We start from the raw sequence: 13,834 nt of genomic DNA, 5'->3' as shown, positions 1-13,834 counted from the left end.
TTATGTCATAAGATTTGGTTGCAATTTTTCAGGTGGTGCCCCAACACACTCCAGTCGATCCACATGATGCTCAAGACCCTTGTTTCCAACTCAAAACCAATTCCAAAATGTAATGGCATATTTGGTGGCAGGAAGTTAGACTCTTAGATGCACAGCCTAGAGACATGTTTCAAGACTCCACATGATTTGTCCAACCACCAAAAATTCAGGTGGCTGAGGTCCATATGTCAAACTTAGTCATGGACTGGTAGCAAAATCAATAGACTAGGCTTGCAGCAATGGACAAGGAGATCAATCAGTGTAAAACACTCAAGGCATAACTGAAGAGAAGGTTTTACCCCTGGCTACATGCAGAGCATGTTAGTTCAACGGCTGCTTCTCAAGGAAGCTTAAGGTCAATCAATTCAATAATATATGGATACTTTCAGCAAGCTCCAAGCTATATTCAATGTTTCGGATGTAAGAGAGGTTTAGTGTTTAGTTTTTCTTGCCTTTACTCTATCCTTAAATAAGAATTGGCTATGTTTGAGGATGGATCTTTAGATAGGACTTTTAGACTTGATGGCTACAAAAATTATGTTATGTCTTGAAGGTGGGATTCAACAAAGAAACTTTAAGCCTTGTATAAACCCTAGTGGCCAATAAAAAATTTCAAATTGCTTTTGCAACCCCCAAACCAAGCTCAAAATTATGATAATGTGCACGAAGATATTACAACCAATACCAAACCATAGTAAAGCTTCTAAGGATTTGTGGAATAAAACATCAATTTGAAACAATTGATTCCTTTATCAATGAAATCATCAAAGAAATTATAGCCACCATTTTATGCTTCAAATCAAATATAATTTTCAAGGTTCCTGCATTTGTTGCATGCCCCCAAATATGGTACCTCAACCCACTGAACAAATTATCAGCAAACCCTAATCTTGAAAAAAGACGGATTAAATATACAAAGTAGTTGCAATTTGGCCCAGAAATGGAAACAAGCTGATGTTTCCTCTCCATCCAGGACTGCAAAGCTTCTCCAACAAAGGATTGCAAAATCTCTCAACAAAGTACAACCATTACTTCCCTCTGAATAAAGAGGCAGATTTACTAATCCTAGTTGCCCAATCCTCCCGCAATTTCCCCACAGCTGCAGTAGCCAGACACAAAAACATGCAGCAGTGAATATCTCTGACAATTTGACTCTAATCCTGTCCCCAAATTGCCATGAACTATGATATGCCCTTCATTTATAATTAAACCTAGCTGGGTGCTCAAGTATGCATGAAAATTAAATGCAAAATTGATCTCAATCTTGATGTTCCAAAACCATTAAGCTTAATGGTGATCTCTGTAAGACTGTATGTAATCACTCCAAAGAATTAAAGGGATTTCACCCTCCAACTCCAAAACCCAGAGAGCTCTCCTTCTTGGTTGCTCTAGATTGTATAAACCAAACCTCCAAAAATTGCTTTGAGACAGGTGAGTTCGCCGAGCTGGTGAACTGAGTCAAGCTGGCTGAGTTTTGTTGACTCGTCTTGACGAGTTTTGACTGTAACTCGCCTGACTCGACAACTCACCGGCAAGTTTAATGTTTTTTATTAAATTGCAATACTTCAATGAGAGAAGTAGAATAATAGCAAAGTGCAAAAAGTGAAAACCCTATATTTTTTTAGGAAAAAATTGTAAACATATGTATTTACAATTTTTTCTCAAAAAAATGTAGGGTTTGCTGATTTTTTCTATCAGCTTATAACTTTAAATATATAACTTCGTATTATTTTCTAATTGCAGCAGCCTTAACATTTTAAAAACATTCATTTTTCACAATGCCTACAAAGGATGAGGCTTGGAAATACACTGAAGATTTTCCCAGCAGAAAAAATAATCAAACAAAATATTATTTTGTAAAGAAATCAATTTTGGTGGCATCAATAAATTCAAATAACATATCGCTGCCATACCTGGCCATGATAATGAGATATGTAAAAAACAAAACATTGAGGCAAAATGTTTTTGTTATGTCTAGTCAAAAACACATGAACAAGAAAAGTTAACTAAGAAGAGGGTATTGGAAGGGTTTTGATTTTTTGGCTCTCATGTACCCACATCTGCGTGTTGTGTTGGAGAAGGTTCTACCACGCCTCCCTTTCATCCTACTGCTAGTGCTAGAGCTAGTGTTAGTAGCACTATTACCTTTAGTCCTAGAGTGCAAAGATAAAAGTTGGATAGTTTTTTTGTGCCGTGCAGTAATCCTAGCACACAACCCTCGCTTGAGAGCATGGGTTGGAACAATGATATTCATGATGATGCAAAAAAAAAAAAAAATTGCAAGTTTTGGTATGTTTGCAAAATTTAATTTATTGCAGCTAGGTAATTCTTTGTTATTTGATTTCTTTAAGTTTAATAGTAAATTTTAAAATTTATAGTTTGAATTTGAAACTTTGAAGTTGGGGTCTACCTTGTTTAATCATTTATTATATGTATCATAATCTATTTGTGAGAGGTCTCCTTATTGGTAAGGCACGATAGATGTTATAACCACTTGTGGTGTGGAGTTTAAAGCCCCTACTAGTGTTAAGTGGCCCATCTTGTTCAAGATGGTTGAAGATATGAAAGTTGAGGTAGAGAACAATCGACAATCTTGGAGCCAAAAGGTTGCACCATCATGACAGATGGTTGGACGAATAGGAGGAATAGAACAATCTTAAATTTTCTTGTTTCTTGTGGAGGTGATTGTTCGTTCTACTTTCCTAAATGCATAGAATAATTCAAATTTTGATTTGTTGATTGATCAGTGATAACTGATAATTATTTTTCTCTACTTTCAAGATCCGCCATGTTCTTGAAGTTTATTGATGCTTCCTCACATGTGGAAAATGCCAAGATTACATATGTGAGGTTATTGAGAAATTCATACAAGAGTTGGAGGAAGAACATGTGGTGCAGGTAGTGATATATAACGCAGCAAGTTATGTTGTTGCAAGTAAAAAATTTAGTTTTTAACTTTTCAAGTTTTGATGGAGAGGCATCTATGAATCTATTTAAAATTTTCATAACACATCTAAATTTCTAATTACTTCAAAATTGTGCTAGGCAAACTTTTGATGGAGAGGCACTTGAAAAAAATTTGGTATCCATGGGTGGCCCATTGCCTTGACCCCATGTTGGAGGATATTAGTAAGCTTGAATGGGTCAAATCATGTGTTGAAAGCTCCAAAAATATCTTCAAATTTATCTATAATCATGCATTTGTCCTTAGCATTATGAGGCAATACACGAGGTAAAAGGATTTGACTCGTCCTAGTATCACTAGATTTGCCTCAAATTTCTTCACACTAAAATCCTTGATGACATCAGAGGCAGCTTTGACGTGCGTGTGTTTTTAGTGAAGAGTGGACTGCCTCATCATATGCTTTGACCACTACAAGGATAGATGTGGTATATTGCATTTTTTATGAGCTAGGTTTTTGGACCCCTTGTGAAGAAAGCATGTAGGTAAATTTATTATAATTGAACATTTAGTATTTACTATTTAGCAATTTAGTTTTAATTTATATGCATAAATTTGTGTTTCATTTGCATTTTTTCTTAATTTTTATCTATTTGTCACTTAATTGCTTTTGTTTAACATTATGTGTAGGTCATTGAGACCCTCGTAGTTCTCCTGCAAGTTATTGATGGGGAAAAGCCCTTTATGGGTTCTATATATGAGGGCATAGATAGGGCAAGAAGGCCATTAGATCAATATATGTAGGAGTTGAGGATAAGTATCGCCCCATTTGGGATATTGGTGGTAGGAGATTGCAAAACCAAAGTTATTGATGGGGAAAAGCCCTTTATGGGTTCTATATATGAGGGCATAGATAGGGCAAGAAGGCCATTAGATCAATATATGTAGGAGTTGAGGATAAGTATTGCCCCATTTGGGATATTGGTGGTAGGAGATTGCAAAACCAACTTCACAAGCCCATCCATGCAATAACTTATTACCTCAATCCGGCATTTCATTTCCATGTTGACTTCAAGGTGGATGTGGAGGTTTTTAGTGGCCTATATACAGTGGTACAAAGAAGTGCACTAATGCAACAGCCTCAACTACAACGATTGAGCTGGATAAATATAATAACAAAGAAGGCATGATTTTCTCAAGCAAGATGTGCATAGGCGCTTGGATAGAACTGTGCCAGGTAGAAATATATTCTTAAGTTTATGGCTTATGAGTTATGCATTTTAATTTTTTTTATTATAATTTAGCCTTAAATTTGTAATAGTAAATGAGACTATTTTTTTTCCTTTTCCTTGCTTTATATAGATGGTTGTTCAAAAGAACTGTCATTGATGCCAAAATAGCATCATTTATGTCTAGAAGTTTTATCAGAGATCATAACTGGGTCAAAAGGTGACAGTGATGAAGAATTTCAGTACTGAAAACAATGAAGGCGGATTGTCTGCAGATCATTCGCATTATGATGCTCTTCATCAAATTTGTTGAACAGAATCTCTTTTTCGTATACTTCCTGCCTTCTTGTATATCATTGGTGCAAACAAAACTATTTTATTACAAGAATGGTTTGTATGTCAAAGAATAGTTAATTAGTAATAAAATGATGCTAACTGTGAGATGGCTATTTTTTCATGACTAAAAGACAAAACGTGATGTTTTGCTGCCACGTTTTTGATGAGATAGCAGAGGTAAAAATAATTTGGAACAATCCACCTAATATTTTGTTTGGTATCAGGCACACACCCAAACAGGTCCCGATAAGTTATTGATTAAGTGGGCAATTATATTATACTGCAAATAAAACAAAAGTCTGCTCGACGCTTTATACAAATAATTAATATTTTATTTTGAAACGTTGCCACATCAAATGAAAACCTTTCATTTAAACGGAAGTTGTTTGCTTAATTTGTCTGATGGAGTTATGTTTACGGGAAGACAGTTGAAACCAAATTTGTCTACAAATTCTATATATTACACTCACTTGTAGAATGAAGTGTGTGATCAAATGTATTAAATAATCTGAAGAAAGAATCCTTGCCAGAGAAGTGTTATGTTTACGGGAAGACAGTTGAAACCAATTTTGTCTACAAATTCTATATATTACACTCACTTGTAGAATGAAGTGTGTGAGTCAAATGTATTAAATAATCTGAAGAAAGAATCCTTGCCAGAGAAGGAAGATTGTTTTTGCAGAATAACGGTTGGATGTTAACATCAAATGAGAATTGAAATCAGAAGACTTTGAGAATAAAGAAAAGTTTATTGAAGAAGAAAAATTCTGATTATAAAGGTATATTTCTGTCTATATTATATTTTGAAATTATTCATTCAAAAGACTGCGATAAGTGATAACAGCAAAATCTTCAGATTTATATTTTCACAGTCACAGAGGTTAATTAAATGTGATTTCTGATCGTGTAGCTGAAGTTTTCAGAATAAGACATAATGTTAACTTGCTCGACTAAAGGCTGATTGCATACAAGAAGAGGGCATGTTAATGTCTCAAGATGATAATTCTACAGGATGTTATGTTCAGGCTCTCACAACCTAATTCGATAAAATGAAGAAACCTAAATTCAAAGGGAAAAGGAAACATATGGATTATTCTAAAATACAGTGCTTTAGATGTGACAACTATGATCACTTAGCATCTCATTCCCCTGATAGACTAAAACATCAAGTAGCCTTCGCCAAAGCCAGTAATTCTGATATAAATCCAGAGAAATGTCCATTCTAAAAGAACTTCAGAATACCCATAACATGTGTGAAATATTGGACTAACAGGGAGTTCTCTATTTTTCTTATCATCTTCATCAAACTGTGAAATAAATGTGAAGCGCTTTCAAAGTGAACTTGGCATGGTTAAAATTTCTCAGATAGAGTCTTAGAATACCAAATTATTGTAGTATTTTTTAACAAAATCTAACCTTAAAATCACATTTATTTGTTTGTATTTTCAATACATACTATAAGAGTCATGTGCCTTGATCTTTTCTTCTGAGAGTGTTATTGCAGGAAGAGGGAGTCAGATACTTCTTCAAAGGCAATCCTAGATGAAGAGTTCAGATGATTGATATTCAGAGGGAGTTTAAAGTCTTTGAGAGTGACTATGATTTAATGGGCATACTCCCCATGTACACCATGAAGAAATGACGACTTCCAAATGATGTCAATTGTATTTGCATAAGTTACTGAAAGGGGACGATCTTACAATAACTTAAATTTCTATTATGATGGATATCTTATGATTTCTACACAGATCATGATACACTATACCTAGCATGGTGGATGTTTATATGGTAAGCATTATGAGAATCCATGTGCACATACCTTATATACATTTTTTAGTGTATGGTGAATGTTATGCAAATTGATATTCTACAGGCCATTACACAGAGTAGTGGTGAATATCATACAACTTAAAATTATGGAGGCCATTACTCACAGTACTTGGTGAATAACTTACATCTCATTTTTGAGGCAATTACTCACAGTACTTGGTGAATAACGTACATCTCATTTTGGAGGCCATTACTCAAAGAGTATTTGGTGAATATCATATCTTGGTATTCTAGAGACCAATACTCAAATGTGCTATCAAAATGGTGAATATCATATGTTGATATTTTACAGACCATTACCTTATTGAGCACATGGTGAATATCAAGTGTTGATATTTTGGAGACCATTACTTGGAGTATTTGGTGAATATCATATGTTGATATTTTGAGGGCCAATATTCATAATATCAAATGCCATATCTAATGGTGAAAATATTATGAGAAATCAAATGAGATATCCTTAAGATTGTTATTGGTAATATTACATTATAGTAATATTTATTCTTATGATTATCCTCCCTAGCTAAGAGGGAGTGCTATTGTTTTATAGCTTCAGTCGGATAAAACATAAGGTGTAAACATAAAGGTCAAATCCTTGATCAAATATTATATATATTATATCCATTATACTCTCTAATATATAATCATAATTTCAAATTAAAGTTGTATATATTACATTCAACTTCATATACTTGTCATGATCATCGAATATTAATTTTGTTCCACGTGATCTTAATGGAAACTCTTGTATTGATTGACAAAAGATCGGCAAGGATTTTATATGCATCAATGTTACCTAAAGGTGTCAAACGCTTAAAGAGCCATGTTGGTATAAGATGGCAAACCAAATATGGTTGTATTAACCAACGTTGACGGAGTATGAGATGAGTAAATCATCATCCGCCAAACCTTATAAATAGTGGATGCGTCAGTTGAGTGAAGGGTTGCATTTATGGGTCACATCCTCTTATTTCTCCCCTTTTGATTATAAATCAAATTTCATGTCGGCTTCCCAAAAGATATTGAATAGATTATTAATATAGCCTTTCATATTTATAAGAGATCGACCAAGATTGTTTTACCGTGTAGTTACAGGCATTGTGCATGGATGTTAGAATATTTAAAACAAATTGATCTATGTTTCTTATAAGCATTCATCTATCCCATCTATCTCATACATGTGTATATCATGAATAATATATTTCACAGAAATAAAGAATTATTCATTAACAGATAAATCCAATAATTTCAACAGGGCCCTCAACCCCAAACCTTCAAAAAATTGCCTCATGTATTTTGGGCCCTACACATATTTTCTCCTTGTGACACTTTTCACAATGAGATCCCTTCAATCCATGCCTTCTCCTTGAACCTATCCTCACCATCCAATCATCATTCAATCTTGGCCTTTGATTTCTCTCATGAAAAATATATAACTAGAGGCCTTGGTCCCATCCAACATGACATCTCCACATGTTATTGTTATGTTGCTTGACTAATGAGCAATTATATTTCTTCATTGACAACATCATCAACACTTTCACGTTTGCATGTTCTTATTGAGTAAGTTAAGTTTGTTGCTTATTCGATTGCATTAAATTTGTGTGCATATCAACATAATATTTTGAGGTTTAAATGTTCAAGTTTGAAGAGGTTTAATTAAGGCTTATCTCTTTTATGACATTTTCAAGCAATATATTTTGGTGAACCCAACGTGAACATCCCTTCTAACATGTGTATTTGTCACTTTTGTACTTGTGGGTTGAAGGCTTTTCTAAGGAGCTTTTGGAGGTCAACATTTACAAAGAGACACAAATCATGAAAACAACCTCACAATTATGTTTGTGGCAGACAAAAGAGAAGCTTTAACATATTATGTATTGTATTGTGCTCATTTAGTTTTTTTGCAAGTTGTATGAAGTATATGCATTGAATATTTAGCTTTTTTGCAAGTTGATTAAGTATATGCATTGAATTACAATGTTTTTTGTAGAGCCAATGATAAAATAGGCTTTAATATTCAAGATCATATGAAGTACAAGAATGCATATAGTTGGCAGCCCACACTAAATAAGAAGTATGAAGCATATGCATTGAATATTTGGCTTTAGTGTGTCTTTAACTATGAAAATCCCTCAATAAAGATAATGAATATGAGTAACAAGAGTGCATAGTTGGCACGCCACACTCCCATACATGTCAGGCGGCCCCTTTTCACAAGTTCACCACAATCCCCTCATCCTCCAATTATTTCAAAAATTTCAATTCCTTACAAAGTCACATAAACTGGGGGTAGCCCCTTCCACTTGATCATGTATTATGGAATAGCTTTCCTAAGAAATCTCTTCTAAACTTACATCCTAAATAAATTCAAGTTCCAGGATCAATTTTCCTTCATAAACCAATAGAGGGAGCTCCAAGGATGGGTGGATCTTTTGCCTAAGGGCTTTCTTTAAGAATGAAACAAGAGAAAGTATTATGAATTATTTTGTCAAGAGTTAATTTTAACTCATAAGCAACTTATCGCTACTTTTTAATCACCCAATAAGGACCACAAAAGTGTGGCTTTAACTTCTCTTCCTAGAAAATTGTCTAAAAGGTTGTAACCTCAATAAAACCAAATCACCCTCTTCAAATGTTCTTTTGGTTCGATGTCTATCTACGTACAACTTCTACTGACTTTGGGCTTGTCACAAGTTCTCTTTGACAACTTCTACAATTGTTAAATCAAATACTTAGCACTAGGCACTCTATTATGAGTAAGTCAAATCTACAAAGGAAGTTGCAACATAGTTGTACAATACCTCAAAGGGGGAAAACTAATTGACACATGGTGAAGTGTATAGTAGCAAAATTTTCCAAGAACGTAGTTAAGGAGATGATCTTCGACCCACTTGTTCACTATCTATGTTTGTCCATCTATTGTAGATGATAATTGCTATTGTGTGTCAATTCCATACTTTTAAAATAAAATAACTCTTGCCAAAACTAACTAAGAAATATATCGTTGATGTCACTTACAATTCTTTTTAACAACCCATGAAGCCTAAAGACCTTAAAGAAAAGCTCAACCACTTGAAATTTCTTAAAATCTAATGATACAACATAGAAGTGTATATATTTGGTAAGTTGATCAACCACCACATACAATCCATCCTTTCCATGGGCCTTTAGAAAACCAGTAATAAAATTCATAAATATACTTTCCCATATTTGGCTAACGATAGGTAGAGCCTACAGTGACCTCACTAGAAAAACATGTTAGGCTTTGTCGTGTTGATATTCCTTACGTTCCCTTACATGCTACATCTTATTCTTCTTTAATCCTTTCCATGATAAATGCTCCTATACATATTATATGTTTTCTAGAATCTTGGGTGGCCAACTAATGGAGTGTCGTGGCATGCCTTCAAGACTTTTTCCTTCATTTTAGATCCAAACATAAGATATACTCACACCTTGTAGAGAATCAGCCCATTCATTGCCTTGAGTTTGACATCCTATACCTCTCCCTCCAAGATATCCCTAGCAAATGAAATTTTTTACATATTCAATGGTAATCAATGCTCTCTAATTAGTGGTTATATCAAAAATAGAATGCATATAAGGTTTCTGAGATGAAGCACTTTTCCACTATATTATTTTTCCTTTTACATAATCAATATAAAAATCGCAAGCCTAGATTTTGTCAATCCACCTTTGTTGTCTATTATTCAATTCTCGTTGTTTAAGGAAATACTTTAAGTTATTATAATCAACTTCATCATCATAGTCCGCAATATACAACTGTGATCAACATCATTTTGCCAATACCTATCTGAACTATGTGCATAATTGTATGTCTCTATCGCCCACAACACCATCTTCACAAAACTCGAAGATCTAGAAGGTTGTTGTGTCCCCTATTTTCCTCTAATAGAGTTTTGAAATAAATGATAATAAAAGAAATAAATAAATTATAATATAATTTATGATAAGTAAATAAATAAACATACATATATAATTGATTGGATAAAGTTAATTTAACTTTATTTATATACACATGTATAATTTACTAAACAATAAATATGAAATAAGTAGTAGACAAATTATATGACGTAATAATATACATAATCAAATATTTCAATTTATAACAATAATTAAAATATTTATAAATAAATGAAAATCCTAACAAAGAGACGTGACTTCTCTAGCAACACTTGCCCACCAAATATACATATAAATGATTGGATAAACTATGGATACCTATAATGTTCCCATTTGTTGCCAACATCAGAATTTCAGTGATTAGCCCAATATTGGATCCTCGTAGGCTAATAAGGATGGTTAGAGGGTTTTTTGAGGATTGATTCGTCTCCAACATTCAGGGATTTATGGATTTGGCCTTCGTTCGATATCTTTTGGACTCCATTTGCCATACTTACTATGTATAGTAAGTCAGGAGTAATAGAGATGGACCCTTTTTATTTTTAGAATGTGTTTTTGGTCACATGGGGAATTATGAAGAGAAATTCCTATTTCAGACGACATGACAATCAGACAAGTGTTTCAAGAGATATTAAAGTTCAAGTGACTTAAGTGATTTATTTAAATATTTTGATGTTATTATAAAGTTATAAAGTCACTTTATAACAAAATGACTTAAGTGACCAAAAGACGAAATAGTCTTTTGTCCCACATTGCTAAGTTTTTCGTACCTCTCCTCATTTCGAAGTTATAAAGGAAAGCATTTGCATTGGGATTGTTACCACGAATATATGTTGTTTTCACAAATCCTAAACGTGACTGGATATTTCCTAAGGATGAAACCCCTTAAGGAAAACAGTGAGTCTAGACGCAAACCTGGCACTCAAATTTGCACTTTCAAAACTAAGGACTGGATTGATGCGTTGATATCAGGAGATTATAGCTCCATCGCAGAATGGTGTTTGAAGTCAGCATAACACACAGGTTATTATTTGACAGTTGGAGTTTGGACGACAAGGAATGAGATCAGTCACCCCACGGCAAAGAGAAGTCACATACGTAAGTACCATTTCCAATCCCAGCTAGGTGGCAACGACTTTGTTTAGTAGCAAGCTACAGTAGAAGAATGCGTAGCAGTTGGGAATACCTAGATGGCACTCAGTTTTCCTCCTTGGTAAATCCCGCACATGATTACCTCCATTCTGTAATAGCAGGTCAGGATTAATATCAGGTAGAACTCACAGAGTTTGGAGGGTCTGCAAAACGTTAAACATCTGCAGTTTGGGCTAAGTATCAGTTATAACGCACAGAGGTAGTAGTGTGTGTAACGGCAATTGAGATTCCCAGGTTTGATTTGGAAGCAGCAAATTCGGTATTGAGGAATCTTTCTCTCACAAATCCCGCAGGGACATACATCAACGCAGGAAGTAGTAAATCTGGAGATAGGTGGTGAATATGTTTGCAGTCGGATTTAGGAGGTACAGGTGAAAACCAGCACATAAGACCAGCAATCTGGATGTGGAAGCTGGAAGAACATTCAGTCAGACACCTTAGGGGCATTCACATTGGTAATGAGATTAAATGGTCACTTGCCACCCTGCAAATTTCATTCCAGGATTATTACAATACCATATATGATATTCAGATAATTATGCAAAACAGAGTACATGGAAAACAAAATGGGAGATTGGATGGAACATCAAGAAAGAATAACACCCAACAAATGGCAACGGAGAGTTATGACATGGCAATACAGACAACATTTATTAGAGTCCAGCCATCAATAATGACAGCAGCAAGGAACCAAAGAAAAATAGAGATTGAAAACTCACTACGTGTTTATCCATTGGAGTTCTGCTCAACAAGAGATCGTCCAGTTGTATAAAACAAGGAGAAAGCACTCGGATTTATATCAGAGAGGTCATGGTAGAAACAAATAAAAATTGACATTCCATCTCTAGCAGAAAACAAAGAAATAAATATATATGTATCAACGAGGCATACACATCTAGAGTGATCGAACAGAGAGATTAACCATCAGCGCTTAGGGAGGATATCAAACCAAGACTTCTCCAATCAACCAGGGGCACATGGGGAAGTGAAAACAGTATTAAAGTAAACTTGGGTTGATTACCAGAGAAGAGCGATCAGAAAGAAAAACATACATGGAATAAGATTAAGGGAAGCAAACACATAGGAGAATACGGAAGAGAAAAAGAAGTATACAGAGATGGACTAGACACATTAGCTGATACAATCAGAAGAACTTCCAATTATAGTTAGCAATCAACAATTTTGACAGCCATACAAGTGCACAGGACGTTTCATATAAACTTCATCACAAGGATTCACAACAGTCTATTATCATTTGAGAGTCATCATAAGACATTGGAAGCATTGAATAGGCAAGACAACCAACAAGCACTTTTTGCGGATGAATTGGACATAATAGCAAATTAATAAATATATTTGATATCCTATCTTGGCAGCCTTCTGAGCTTACCACAGCAGGAGGAAATATCTAAGTTCTTATTATCAAAGAATATAATCTATCACACTCGGCAACAATAATGATAACCAGACCACATATGTCTAGAGGCACTGAAGAGAATTGGTAATAAGCGGGAGGAAAATTATTTGGTTTCATTACATTATGTGGAAAGAGAATTAGATGGGGTGTGGGCATCTACAGATAGTGGAAATCAAATCTGTGAATGAAGATATATGGGAAAGGACTTTAACATTAAAGAGGGGGTCTGAGTGCACACAAAAATTATTGATGGGTGAATAGACAAGAGGCATCTACAACCGAATAAGAGTGACAACTCACCTATCTTTTTCAGCGTTGATATTGTGACACACAACCAGTGAATTATGCATAGATCTGCGTACATAGACAAGACCAAGTCCACAAATACACATTCAATATAAAACATACAGAACATATGGTTAAATTGATCTCTACAGACTCCAACAATTGGTGAATTAAAATATTAGTTGTATTGAGTCTGCAACAAGAGAAGCATCAGGCATATTACTAGCGCATAATAGATTTGAATATGGACAACTCAAACTTAGATAATCAAAGTTGACTGAAAACCCTTAGGGATTCCAATAGTTAGAATAAGATAAATGTTCCATTTTTCCTATCCTAACCAAGACGGAGCATTACAACTAATTTGGCAATCCTCATAAGAAGGAAACAAGAAAGGGAGCGGATCAAAGTAGTATAAATAACTAAGATCTAAAAGCAAAACATTTTATATATATATATACATATATTCAAGCAAAAACAGTAAGATTGATATCAAGCATAATTTCCATTACTTAAGGTCAATTGCAAAGATTAGATATTGTAAGTGAAAGAAACTGAAGTAATTGTCCCAATATTCTTGAATATTATAAAGGAGACATTACAGTGGTATCAGAGCATATGATACAGTAAAAGATATACAATCATCGAATAAAAGAAGCGAAAAGGAATACCCATCATGTACAGAGAGGACATTATCATCCGACATCAAACAACACA

At 34.3% G+C, this 13,834-nt stretch overlaps 1 protein-coding gene across 3 annotated transcripts in view; it reads right to left on the bottom strand.

Annotated features, from left to right (window-relative positions):
- Nucleotides 1–13,834, bottom strand: part of CLPS3 (CLP-similar protein 3) — a 99,189-nt gene that overhangs the window by 34,120 nt on the left and 51,235 nt on the right. The gene's annotated exons all lie outside the window — the stretch shown is intronic.

This window comes from Cupressus sempervirens, chromosome 1 (genome assembly GCF_028749045.1).
Source record: "Cupressus sempervirens isolate cs-2001-9-10 chromosome 1, ASM2874904v1, whole genome shotgun sequence".
Classification (NCBI taxonomy): Eukaryota; Viridiplantae; Streptophyta; class Pinopsida; order Cupressales; family Cupressaceae; genus Cupressus; species Cupressus sempervirens.
This window is presented reverse-complemented; position numbering and strand designations above follow the sequence as displayed.